Raw genomic sequence first — 12,890 nt, forward strand, 5'->3', positions numbered from 1 at the left:
TAAGCTTAACAAGTCTAGTCTGCAAAGCTATGGAGAGGATCATAATGGAGCTCATAAACAAAGATATAGGGACTTGCAGACATTGGACCCGACCCAGTTTGGCTTTGTCAAGGGAAGATCATGCCTTTTGAACTTGGTCGACTTCTTGAAACAGTCACCAAGGCCATTGATGAGGAAAGGCAGTCCATACAGCCTACCTTGACCTTGCAAAGGCTTTCGACACAATACCCCACTTGGGTATTGTAGAAAAACTTACCAGCTTAAATGTAAACCCATATGTCACAAGATGGGTTGCAAACTGGCTTAAGGACAGAACCCACAGGGTTAGAGTTGCTGGCGCTATGTCAGACTCCAAGCCGGTCACAAGTGGTGTCCCACAGGGCTCAGTCCTTGGCCCCGTATTGTTTGGCATCTACTTCTCAGAAGTACAGGCCAACATGGGAGGACTTTGGCTGACAAAGTTTGCAGACGACTGCAAACTGGGCGCCATAGTGGAAAGTGCATCGGACACGTATATCCTTCAGAAGGGACTCACGGAAACAGATAGCTGGTGCCAGAGCCATGGCCTGAAGTTAAACGCCAAAAAATGTATAGTCATACCCTTCGGGAAAAACAAGGTAACCCCAAGCTACCATATAGGTGGCAATCCACTAAGCACAGAAGAGGTTATCAGGGACCTGGGGACCCAGGTTGACAGTGGCCTTTCTTTTGACACTCACGTTGCTAAAGTGGTTAGAAAGACCTTCTACATCGCCCACCTGATCATGAAGGGATTCACATACAGATCTAGTGAGGTCATTGTTCCCCTGTACTCTTCACTTATCAGACCAATGATCGAGTACAATGCCCCATTCGGGATGTATCTCACCCAACATCTGCAGCAATTGGAGAGACCCCAAAAGTTCCTCACCAAAAGGATAAAGGGACTCCAAAATCTGTCATATGCTGCCAGATTGAAGAAACTCCAGCTCTATTCAGTCGCATACCGTCTGCTCAGAGGTGACATGTGCCTGACATACAAGGCCATGTCCAACCCAGAATTAATGGACATGCTCCACCTCAAAAATCCAAATCCACCAAAACCACTAGAGCAAGCGACTTAAACCTTAGCACGGATATAAATAGGACGTGCTGGAGGGATAGATTTATCACTCAGAGACTCCCTATGCTGTGGAATAAAATCCCGGTCCATGTGAGGCAGAGCACCTCGCTGACTCTGTTCAAGAGAAATCTAGACCTGTGGATGGGAGATCGTAGGTTTACCCCGGGAATCATCTCTGTGTCACTGCTGGACAGAGGCACAACAAACTAATGGGCACAGTATTTTTTCATGTAAGCCACAAAAATTTGGGCTAGGCTTATAAATGCCTTAGGGCAGATAGCCTAGTATAAACCTATGAACCTATGAGGCAGTTGTAACATTGCCTCAAGATTCCCAGATTCACCAGCTGGACCAGAGAGGAGATTGACAACTGAGCTTTGGACATGCTAGAATAGTATTGGGAATTCCTTTATAATTGAAAAAAGGGCCAATGGGGAACAAGGTACTCAAGGGGAGTTTGTGAGGGTGTAGTGCTTTTAATTTTTTAGTGCTGACTTAGTGAGCAAGTGCCAGGTAACTTAAATGCAATGTGTTACATGTAATTAAATGCAAAAATGACAAACAGTAACTTTCTTTCAAGTGAAACAAGGAAATAAGTACAGTAAGCAATGCAGATATCACTAGAAATCCACAGAAGTGCTGAAAAGTCACGTTTTTGGTGGAATTAGCATTTCAGGGAAATAACAGGCAAACAAACAACAAGCATACAAACAAAGCTAGATTCAGCAGGCCTGGATCTAGTCTATGCTACAGCAAACAAGGTGTACCAGTTTCAGTAAGAAACAGTTCAAATATACAGCCACTATAAGCCTTTAACCAGAAATTCCCAGCTCAGAAGGGCAGAGTCCAGCCTCTCCTCCCACAAGAGTGCAGACCACGAACCTTCTTAATGTGAAATAACTGGCCTGAAGCCCAAGTGCTTAAACCAGAACTAATACACTTTTAGAATAACAGACACTGAGCCCTCAATCAGCAGTTCCCAACTTAGAAGGATGTAAGCTACCCGTCCTGCCACCACAGTGCAGGCCACAAACCTTCCTAATGTAAAACAACTGGTCTGAAGCCCAAGTGCTTAATCCAAAAGACTTAGAATGATAGCTACACTTTAATCAAGTTACTACCAAGCAGTAATAAATACAATTGAATACTTTAAAGAATGCCTGGATTAGTGCTCAAGTTATACAAACAAAGCTAGATTCAGCAGGCCTGGATCTAGTCTATGCTACAGCAAACAAGGTGTACCAATTTCAGTAAGAAGCAGTTGAAATATGCAGGCACTATAAGCCTTTAACCAGAAATTCCCAGCTCAGAAGGGCAGAGTCCAGCCTCTCCTCCCACAAGAGTGCAGACCACAAACCCTCTTAATGTAAAATAACTGGCCTGAAGCCCAAATGCTTAAACCAGAATTAATACACTTTTAGAATAACAGACACTGAGCCCTCAATCAGCAGTTCCCAACTTAAAATGATGTAAGCTATCTGTTCTGCCACTACAGGGCAGACCACAAACCTTCTTAATGTAAAACAACTGGTCTGAAGCCCAAGTGCTTAAACTAAAAGGCTTAGAATGAGTCACACCAAGCAGTAATAAATACAATTGAGTACTTTTAAGATGACACAAAAGCAAAATAAAGTAGGAAGAAACACAAATACAGTAAAAGCAGATACATTTTTTTTAAGTGGAAAGAGAGAAAGGAAAGAGAGAAAGGATTAGCAGAAACTAAGCTGATTGGCCTTCTCAAATGTTCTCCCTGCACTGGGTAGAATGAGGTAATGACACCAGACTGGGAGGAGGGTCCCAGATCAAATTTACACTAGGGGCGGGCAACTGCAAAGCCACCAACTATAAAAACACTATACCAGCAGGGAGGGAGTGTGGGAAACAAACTGCAGAAATGTTTCTCACAGCTGAAAAGTAGCAGTGAGCCTTTAAATGAAAGTTTTAAACAGCTAAAGGAGCCTCTAGAAAAAAGAGTTTAACTGCAACAAGTTATCAGAATCAAACAACCCAACAGATGCTTAATAAAAGTGGACAATTTCCAGTTAATACCTCACACACAGTGAAACTAGCTAGAAAAATACACAGTACACAAAGTGCTATAAATAACAAAGAAATAAAGAACAAAATAAACAAAAAACAGGATACTTAATGTTATATATTATAGATCCAAGTTTCCTCAGTGCCTTTCCTTCGATCAGCTCAGTGTGAAATGTAAAAATAATTTGCAGACCAAGAACTCCAGGTCACCTAGTTTAATAAAGAAACCATAGGTCAGATGGCCCACTGATCTTTCCCAGGAGCTACACCATAGGTTAGATGGCCCACTGACCTTTCCTAGGAGCTACACCATAGGTCAGATGGCTCACTGACCTTTCCCAGGAGCTACCTAGCATGTTAATAGGATGTTAAGAGTCACACAAAGAACTTAGAGGGCAGCTAACAGCATGTGGAAAAACAGGGTCCTTCTAACATGTTAAAAAAAGATATGCTGCCTAGTATGCCTTGAGTACTGTGTGTATTTCTGGACACCACACAGGGAAAAGGACATGACATGGATGGAAGGCATCCAGAAAAAAGACATCAGAAAGCTGTTTAGGATGTTGCAGAAATAATATGACCAGTGATTAAAGAAGCTGGAGCTTTTCTCACTTGATGTCAGAAGACACAGGGGGACATGACACAGCTGCACAGGGCCATGCCAGGAAGATGAGATGGGAGGACCATTTTAGGAAGAAGAGATGGGATCATCCTGAGCAAGAAAGACAGAGAGGTAGGAAGGTATGCAAACAGGAGGTTATTAGGGACAAACTAGTCCCTCAGTTTCCAAAAGTACATTTCACACAGGTGGTTTGAGATCAGTGAAATAGACTGCAAAATGCAGGTGGAGAAAGCATTCCAGATGCATTCAGAAGGGTATGGGACAGTTAACAAAAGGGTAAAGGTAAGGTAGGAATGGAAGGGAGGATATTAAGACAATTAAAAAGACACATTAGCTAAACTTATTGTGCCCGTCTGATGCTAAACAAATGTGGTGTTACTATGGACTGCAGGGACCAGTTGGACCAATGACTCTTGTTGGCTGGTTTGTACATTGCAGAAACCAGGAGCCACCAGGCATGCTGAATAGTGCAATGGCTATTTGGTACACTAAACAACTTAGGGAATTAGATATGTTAAGCAGTGGTCACTAAAATCATGCATTTGCTTTTATTTAAGCATGTTACATTCTAATTAGATGGATGAGCTGTAGTTATATGTTAAATGTACTTGTATGTCATATTCTGATTAATTTATGGGCTACTTATTTTTGCCTTTAAGGCAGTGGAATTGGAACAGAAAACAGATGTTACTAATTCTTGTAAAGTTAGAGCTTCATCCTATTCAGTCACCTCCATGGTGCTGAAGGATAACACCTTGACATTGACCCAGGTGACATAGGTTTATTTTATGGCCCAGGTGCTGAAACAGACAATGATGGGTGGTAGGAAAATGAAGTGCCAATGCCTGCTCCATCTTTCAGAGGGACAGGGTGTGGGGGGTTGACAAACAAGCCTGAAACATAAGCTACAGTGGTGAAATCTGAACTGTGACAGAAGCAGGTGACATTTTATATGGTGACTGGGGGTAAAAGGCCCATGTTACCCCATCCTTCACACATGACACTTTCCATATACATAGACCTTCTGATGTTGTGGCACTTAAAAGAAACTTTCCCAAATCTCAAAGACCTTCTTAGGCATCAGATAGCAGCACCTATCCTCAGCAATCACTAATGCACACATGAAAAGCAACAACTAACATCACACATAAGCCTGCACCCAGTGATCCCCCAAAAACAAGGCCCATAGGGCAAGTAAACACTTTATCTCCTACTTTTGTCATAGGGGATTCTATTGTATGACACACAGATGCCCCTCCCACCAAACTGGACAAGAAGATAACTGTTAGCTGCCTTTCTGGAACTAGGATCTGCAATATCGTGTACACAGTCAAGTCACTGCATCACATGTACCATTATGATTCTATCATAGTCCTTGTGGGTTTAAATGACTTAAGACATACTTCACTGGATTATATGAAATGACACTTATGGATCTATCAAATATGTGTCAGACAGGTATGTGCCTGGCATTGAGCAGCATTCTACCTTCACCGAGGATGATGCCACATTATGAACAGAAAATTGATTTTAATAACTGGCTTAGTTTCTGGTGTCTCTCTAGGGCGATACACCTGTTCCCCCCTGGGCTTTCAGAAATTGGCTAAAACTTTATCCATCCCCTTAGAGTCTTTTTTTACGCAATGTCAAAATGACAAAACTACTATCATAGCAAAAAAAAAAAAAAACCTCAAAGCAACCTTAAGGTGCTGCTGCTCAATTTCAGGAGTCTAAACAAGAAAGTCCACACCCTACAAGATCTCCTCACTTTCAGGATGTGGACGTGTGCTGTATCGAGACTTGGTTTGAAGCCACAGAAAGTAGTCCAGCAGTGCAAAGCTACAGTGCCATCCACACATTTAGGCCAACAGCAGCACAGACAGCGGCTAAAGGTGGAGGTATCACAAACTACATTAGCAACAAATACAACTCCAGCTCTGTTAAACAGGATGATGCCCTGGAGTTCAGCCACATCCAAGTCTTCATAGACAAGGTTCCTTATCATGTCTTGTCCAGCCATAGGTCACCTTCTATGACTCACAGTTCTTACCTAGACTTACAGTAAAGGGAACTCAGCAGAGTGCAGAACTGGTCATAAATGGCACAGCCTTCACTGTCCAGGGTGATATAGTGAATCTACTGGCTGATAAATTTAGTTCCAACTTTACCACCATTCCCCCACTACCCTCAGTAAAATCCCTTCTAGCATATCCCCCCAAAAATCAACAAGGACCAGATCCTGCTGGCACTTGCTAAGGGCCCCAACAATATACCTGGTTGCTTCCTAAATAGCCTAAAACATGACATAGCAGGACCGCTTGAGGAAATCTTCAGCTACAACCTCAAAATGGGTTACCTGCCAGGTGAATGGAGTGCCACAATGGTCATCCCTCTTCATAAGATAGACCATCAACTAATCCTGGAAACTAAAGATCCATCAGTGTGACAAGTCCTATATGCAAAGCCATGGAATGAATTATCATGGAAATGATCAACAAGGACATTGGCAATATACAGACACCGGACCCATCCCATTGGCTGAGTTAAGAGAAGGTCTTGCCTACTCAACTTGGTAGACTTCTTTGAGAGGGTCAGCAAGAATATGGATGAGGGGAAAATTGTGCATACTGCCTACCTTGACTTGGCAACGGCATTCGATACAGCACCTCACTCAGGTATTATTGACAGACTCTCAGAGCGAGGCATAAATCCATGCATAAGTCACTGAATTGCTGGCAGCCTCACAAATAGAATACAAGAAGTCAGGAATGATGAGACCACCTCCACCAGGAGACTGGTCACCAGTGGAGTACCCCTGGGCTCAGTGTTGGCCCATTCTTGTTTGGCAGCTACTTCTTGGAAGTCAAGGTTAATGGTAAAGGCCTTTGGCTCACCAAGTTCACAGATGACTGTAAATTGGGAGACATCATAAATTCACCCCAGGACAAAGACATCCTACAAGAATGTACACAAATAAACCACTGCTGCCAAAGCCACAGATTAGAACTCACTGGGAAGAAATGCATTATAGTGCCCTTTGGGAAATCTTACATCCAAGCTAATTACTCCATTGATAAAATACCCTTACGATATGACATGGTAGTTATGGATCTGGGAACATATGTAGACAGTAATCTGGCCTTCAACCAACATGTAGTGAAGATAGTAAGAACATCATTCTACATTGCCCCAACTCATAAGCAAGGGTATGGCATCCAGGCTCATGTAAGTAATAGTACCACTGTACTCAGCCCTCATCAGAGTATCCTACCAGGCACTTGCAACAGTTGTAATGCCCTCAAAGGTTTTCACCAGGAGAATCCAAGATATGAATACCCTGTCCTACATAGACTGCTTTAAGGCCCTATCTCTGTACTTGGTCTCCTACAGGTTACTGAGAGGTGAGCTAGGTCTGGCATTTAGGGCATCCTCAAATCCAGCTCTGATGGATCTCTTGCACATCCACAAAACAAATAGCACCAGAAACACTAGATATAAGGACCTGAACTTTGCCTGTAACATAAGTAGCACATGCTGGAGAGACCGATATGTGTCTCAAAGAATCCAAGCACTGTGGAATACTTCCTTTCAGCAAGAAGCAGAATTCATCTCTGATCCTATTCAAGTAAAACCTTGATGATTGGATGGGAAATCGCAAATTCACCCCTGGTCTGGCCCCCAAGTCTCTGATGGACAGAAGTTGACAGTAAGTAAATTAATCATCAACAAACATAGCCCCCCCCCACATAACCCTTAACTACCTCCTTGCTAATATACACCTACCATATAGGTGCCCAAGGTACTCTGGGACAAAACTGGGTAGGGTTGCATGGCTAGGCTTATAAATACCCTGGTGGTCATTAGCCTGAAATAAACCTATGAACCATATGGTGCAGTGGCTTCCTTGTTGCATCGCTGCATACATTCTACATGTAGTAAGTCAGCATACCTGAGTACACCTGTTAGAAAGATGCAGATGGCTGCTGCATCTCTGCTGTGCCCCCCCCTCCCCCCAGTCATGGAGTATTCATAGTCTGGTGGCAGAGATGTCTTTCCATTTGGTGAAATGAGGCCACCCAGTGAAGGGACATATCCAGAGTATGCATTCAACAATTGGTGTCCTTGGACCGCTCCTTTTTGGCATTTTCTTCTCTGAAATCAAGGCCAATGTCAGTGGTCTCTGGCTGACTAAATTTGCAGAAGATTGCAAACTAGGAGCTGTCATTGAATCCCACACCGACACAAATGTTGTCCAGGAGGGGCTAACACAGACAAACAACTGGTGTCAGTGCCATGCACTAAAACAAAATGCCAAGAAAGGTATAATAGTATCTTTTGGGAAGTCATCCATCCCTGGTAACTATCATATTGACAACACACCCCTTAGAGTGGACCCATTAGTCAGGGAATTAGGGACACACATAGATAGTAATCTAGCCTTGTCCATCACATGTTTACAACAGTGAGGAAATCATTCTATTTTGCACAACTTATAAACAAAGTGTATGGCATCTAAATCCAAGGAGTCATTGTTCTACTGTCTTCAGCATTCATCAGACCTATCATTGAGTACAATGCCCCCTTTGTTATGTTATTAAACAACTGAAATGTCCACAGAGGTTCCTCACTAAAAGAATACAGGGCTTAAGTGAAATTTTCTATGCAAACTGCTTTAAGGCTCTATCCCTGTATTCTGTCTCCTACAGGCTTTTGAGGGTAGATCTATGCTTGACATACAGGGCATTGTCAGACCCCACTCTGATGGACCTCCTGCATATCCAGAAAGCAAACAGTACCAGAACTACCTGCTCTAAAGACTTAAACCTTGCCTGTGATATAAATAGGACCTGCTGGAGAGACAAGTATGTATCCCAGAGATTACCCCATCTCTGGAACAGGCTCCCCACCCATATGAAGCAGAGTTCCTCCAATTCAAGTGCAACCTGGACAATTGGATGGGGAACAGGAAATTCATCCCTGGTTTGGCACCTATGTCTCTAATGGACACAGGCAGCCTGTAAATGGATCATCTCCCAGGCCCCAGCCAAGCCTTGCTTACACTTCTCAAGTGAACCAGAATTCATCAGGGATTTGGGATGCATGGCTAGGCTTTAAAAGGCTCTTGTGGTCGTTAGTTTAGTAAACACCTATGAACCTATGAACTTATGAACCTACAAACCTATGGTGGCCAAACAGAATGGAGATTTTGGTGATGCAGAGAATCTGAAGTTAGCTGTAGCTGAGCAAAATAAATATTTAAGCAAACAAACACACAAAAACAAGCAAGCAAACTAGTTTTCCTCCATTCAGCTAACAGATTTGTCCCGTTTATTTTGTGTATTTTGTACATGATCTAGCAAATCAATTCAACGATGATTGGGGGAGCAGTAAAAACAGAAAATAGTGGTCGCTGTAGCGGGCCGTGCTTGCCCTAAAGTTAGTGTTATGCCCAATACACACATACATTAGGAATGTCGATCTGTCATGTAGCACGTTTGTATTTTTGTTTTTGTTTGGTTAAAACGAAGTGTCACCTGTTGCCCTTAGTTAAGAAAACATATATTACACAGTTTATAACATTCCATATATTTTTGGAAAACAAAGATAAAAAAGCAAGGTCAGACTCTTTTTCAGACTTTTTACAGTCTGAAGATACCTGCCATAAGTATGTGCATGTAGTGTGATGTTTGGAAACAATTTGTGCCCTACTAAGAATATTTTGCTGCCTTTGCATAAGTAATATATGGTAAACAAGGCAACACTTTGCTGTTTTCTACCTCCACTGATTTTTGTAAAGTAATATCACATCTATATCCCCACTTTAACAGCATATCCACCTCCTCTCTGAAGAGCAAGTACATTACAGAAACTAACAACTGCACATCATTTCATGAGCAGTTTGGCTTTAGTCTGATTTGAAATATTTTTAATAGAAAAATAAATGCATGTTGCATTTAGTTTTACTGTTTAATAAAATTTCAGGGTGAACTCACTCAACTGTTGTCAGTTTTGGGAAAATACCCAGAACACATTTCCACTGATGATGTAACTGCCCAAGTGAAAGAAAATCGTCAGAGTCAGAATCAGATATGAAACTCATTTCCCTTGAGTGGGAAGGACTTCTGTGGGTGTTCTTTGAATTGAGTATGTGAAATGTAAGTACGTAATGCAAAACAAAAGAAGTTTAAACAGAATAATAACATTAGCAGGTGTGATTATTCTCTGTAGACACACCAAAACAAGTAGACAATTTGTGTAAATGCTAGTCCCAGGCAAAAAATGAAAGCAAAGACCAAACCAGCAACGTCGAAGGATAAAAAGTTTAATAATACGCTTCAAAACAAAGCTTTCGGGTACAAACACCCTTGTTCAGTATGTAATCTTCCTTACTAGCCTGCAGTAATGGCCTTTTTTCTCATATGAAGACATGTTTTCCCAGTAAATCTGATAATCACTGTTTGCTTAAATGCCTGACTGCCTTATTAGGTTTAATCATTAAATTCTGTCCATGTACCTTCATGTTTTCTAAAGAACCACTTAATGCAGTTAACAACAGTTCTGTCTGCACTTCTGCAGAATTGTGATTTATTCTTTCATTCTTTTAACACTAAGTATTTAAAATATTATTTGATAACTTTTAATTCACTTACACTTATGTTATGAAATGAACAACCTTCAGCTTTTGAACTGTTTTGACACTTTCATTTTGGGGAACACCTCTCAACTGTACAGATTTTCGCAGAATGTCCAGATAATCAGCTCATATTTTTGGCCTATTCCTCTTTCTCCCTGGCAAATCACTGGGATGATCTCAGAAGTGTAGTCACTGAATAATGACATACATTTGAGTTTCAGACTTCTAATCCTTCAGAAAATGTATATTAAAACAAATTCTGTTACTCTAACAACTCTCTTAAGTTTATAAGAACAATATTCAAAATATGTCCCTATTTGGACCCCCATGTTGTCAAGCTTTGTCCAGGGTCTGTGCATTAAGAGGTTGAGAGGTATGACACAACAGTATTTCAAAACAACTTGCCAGTGTGTATATTTTGAAAAATATTTTTTTCTTGTATTGCATTCAGGGTAGTCAATAAAATATATACATTTTTAGTTCAAAAGCATCAAAAAAGCAAAATGCTTGTGTACTTCTTTATTTTTGGGAATAGTTTTACTGTGCCTAGTTGCAGTTTGGTTGCTGGAATAACCATCTGATGTACCGATGACCATATTATGTCATATGGGGAAAAACACAATGAAAATAATGCAGGTGGTGAGTTTCTGTCAGTAGCTGAATGCATGCATATAAAACAGACAATGTCAGGGTACACAGTTATGAAAGGAATTCTGGGGGCAAGGAACAAATGGACAAGTAAGCAGATAGCTTAGGATTTGGCAGTGATCAGACTGCCTGAGGATAAAATATTAGAATATTAATGTACTTCCTTGAGCTGAGCCTCATTATTTGCCTGCCACCTAAAACTCTCATTCTGCCTATAATGAAGAGGTGCTGGTGTGGAGAATTGGTAAGTGACAGCAATCTTGCCCCTACGCACTGGAAGGTGTTCAAGTTATTAGTATCATATCTCTCAGCTGTCCCTGATTTTGACTCAAATTTTAACTCTTTCCCTCTTAAATCTTTCCTAAAACTGGAGACTTTTGGAGAAAAAAATAGTGACTTACACTTAATAAATAATGACAATAATTACAGTTATGGTTTTTTACTTCAGAAAATAGTGAATTACACTTAATAAATAATGACAATAATTACAGTTATAGTTTTCTACTTCAGAAAATAGTGACTTACACTTAATAAATAATGACAATAATTACAGTTATAGTTTTTTATTTCAGAAAATAGTGAATTACACTTAATAAATAATGACAATAATTACAGTTATACTTTTTTACTTCAGAAAATAGTGACTTACACTTAATAAATAATGACAATAATTACAGTTATACTTTTTTACTTCAGAAAATAGTGACTTACACTTAATAAATAATGACAATAATTACAGTTATAGTGTTTTACTTCAGAAAATAGTGACTTACACTGAATAAATAATGACAATAATTACAGTTATAGTGTTTTACTTCAGAAAATAGTGACTTACACTTAATAAATAATGACAATAATTACAGTTATAGTTTTTTACTTCAGAAAATAGTGACTTACACTTAATAAATAATGACAATAATTACAGTTATAGTTTTTTACTTCAGAAAATAGTGACTTACACTTAATAAATAATGACAATAATTACAGTTATAGTTTTTTACTTCATAAAATAGTGACTCACACTTAATAAATAATGACAATAATTACAGTTATAGTTTTTACTTCAGAAAATAGTGACTTACACTTAATAAATAATGACAATAATTACAGTTATAGTTTTTTACTTCAGAAAATAGTGAATTACACTTAATAAATAATGACAATAATTACAGTTATAGTTTTTTACTTCAGAAAATAGTGAATTACACTTAATAAATAATGACAATAATTACAGTTATAGTTTTTTTACTTCAGAAAATGCATATTATTTCACATCATTTTATTATCTAAACGTTTCTAGTTAATAGCACTAATATTTTAAACATGTCTCTGATTGTCTCTGATTATTTCTGGATATGGCCCTGATTCTGTTGAGATTCGTCCCTGATTAGTAGTTATGCTAGTACTGGACATTGTTTTAAAGAAAAACATCCTTTCTATAAACAGTAACAGCAGTCGATAAGAAATGCTAGAAAAAGACCCCCTCCCTGATCACCTTGCATCTTCATTGCCCTGAACTTCATAAGGACACTAGGGTTATCTAAAACCTCTGCATCTATTCTGTTATTTTGAGTGCAGATATTCAATTCATTAGCATAAGCTACCTGTGATAAAGGAAGCAATTACTGCCCTTAAACTGCAACTGTGCAACTGTAAAATCACAAATAATATCTGCATCCAGACTTGGTTAGTCTGGCATTACAGTCCCTTGTCCGTGGAAATTTAGGCTGTAATAAAATGGTCCTTATTCTTGTACACGGTTAGTTCAAAAATATTCTGTCTTTTGGGATCGGTGCTCTCCTTATGCGAACATAAATGCTGGACAATGAAGCAGTGGGTGACCAGGT

This window comes from Protopterus annectens, chromosome 10.part0 (genome assembly GCF_019279795.1).
Source record: "Protopterus annectens isolate FY-2018-M chromosome 10.part0, PAN1.0, whole genome shotgun sequence".
Lineage (NCBI taxonomy): Eukaryota > Metazoa > Chordata > Ceratodontiformes > Protopteridae > Protopterus > Protopterus annectens.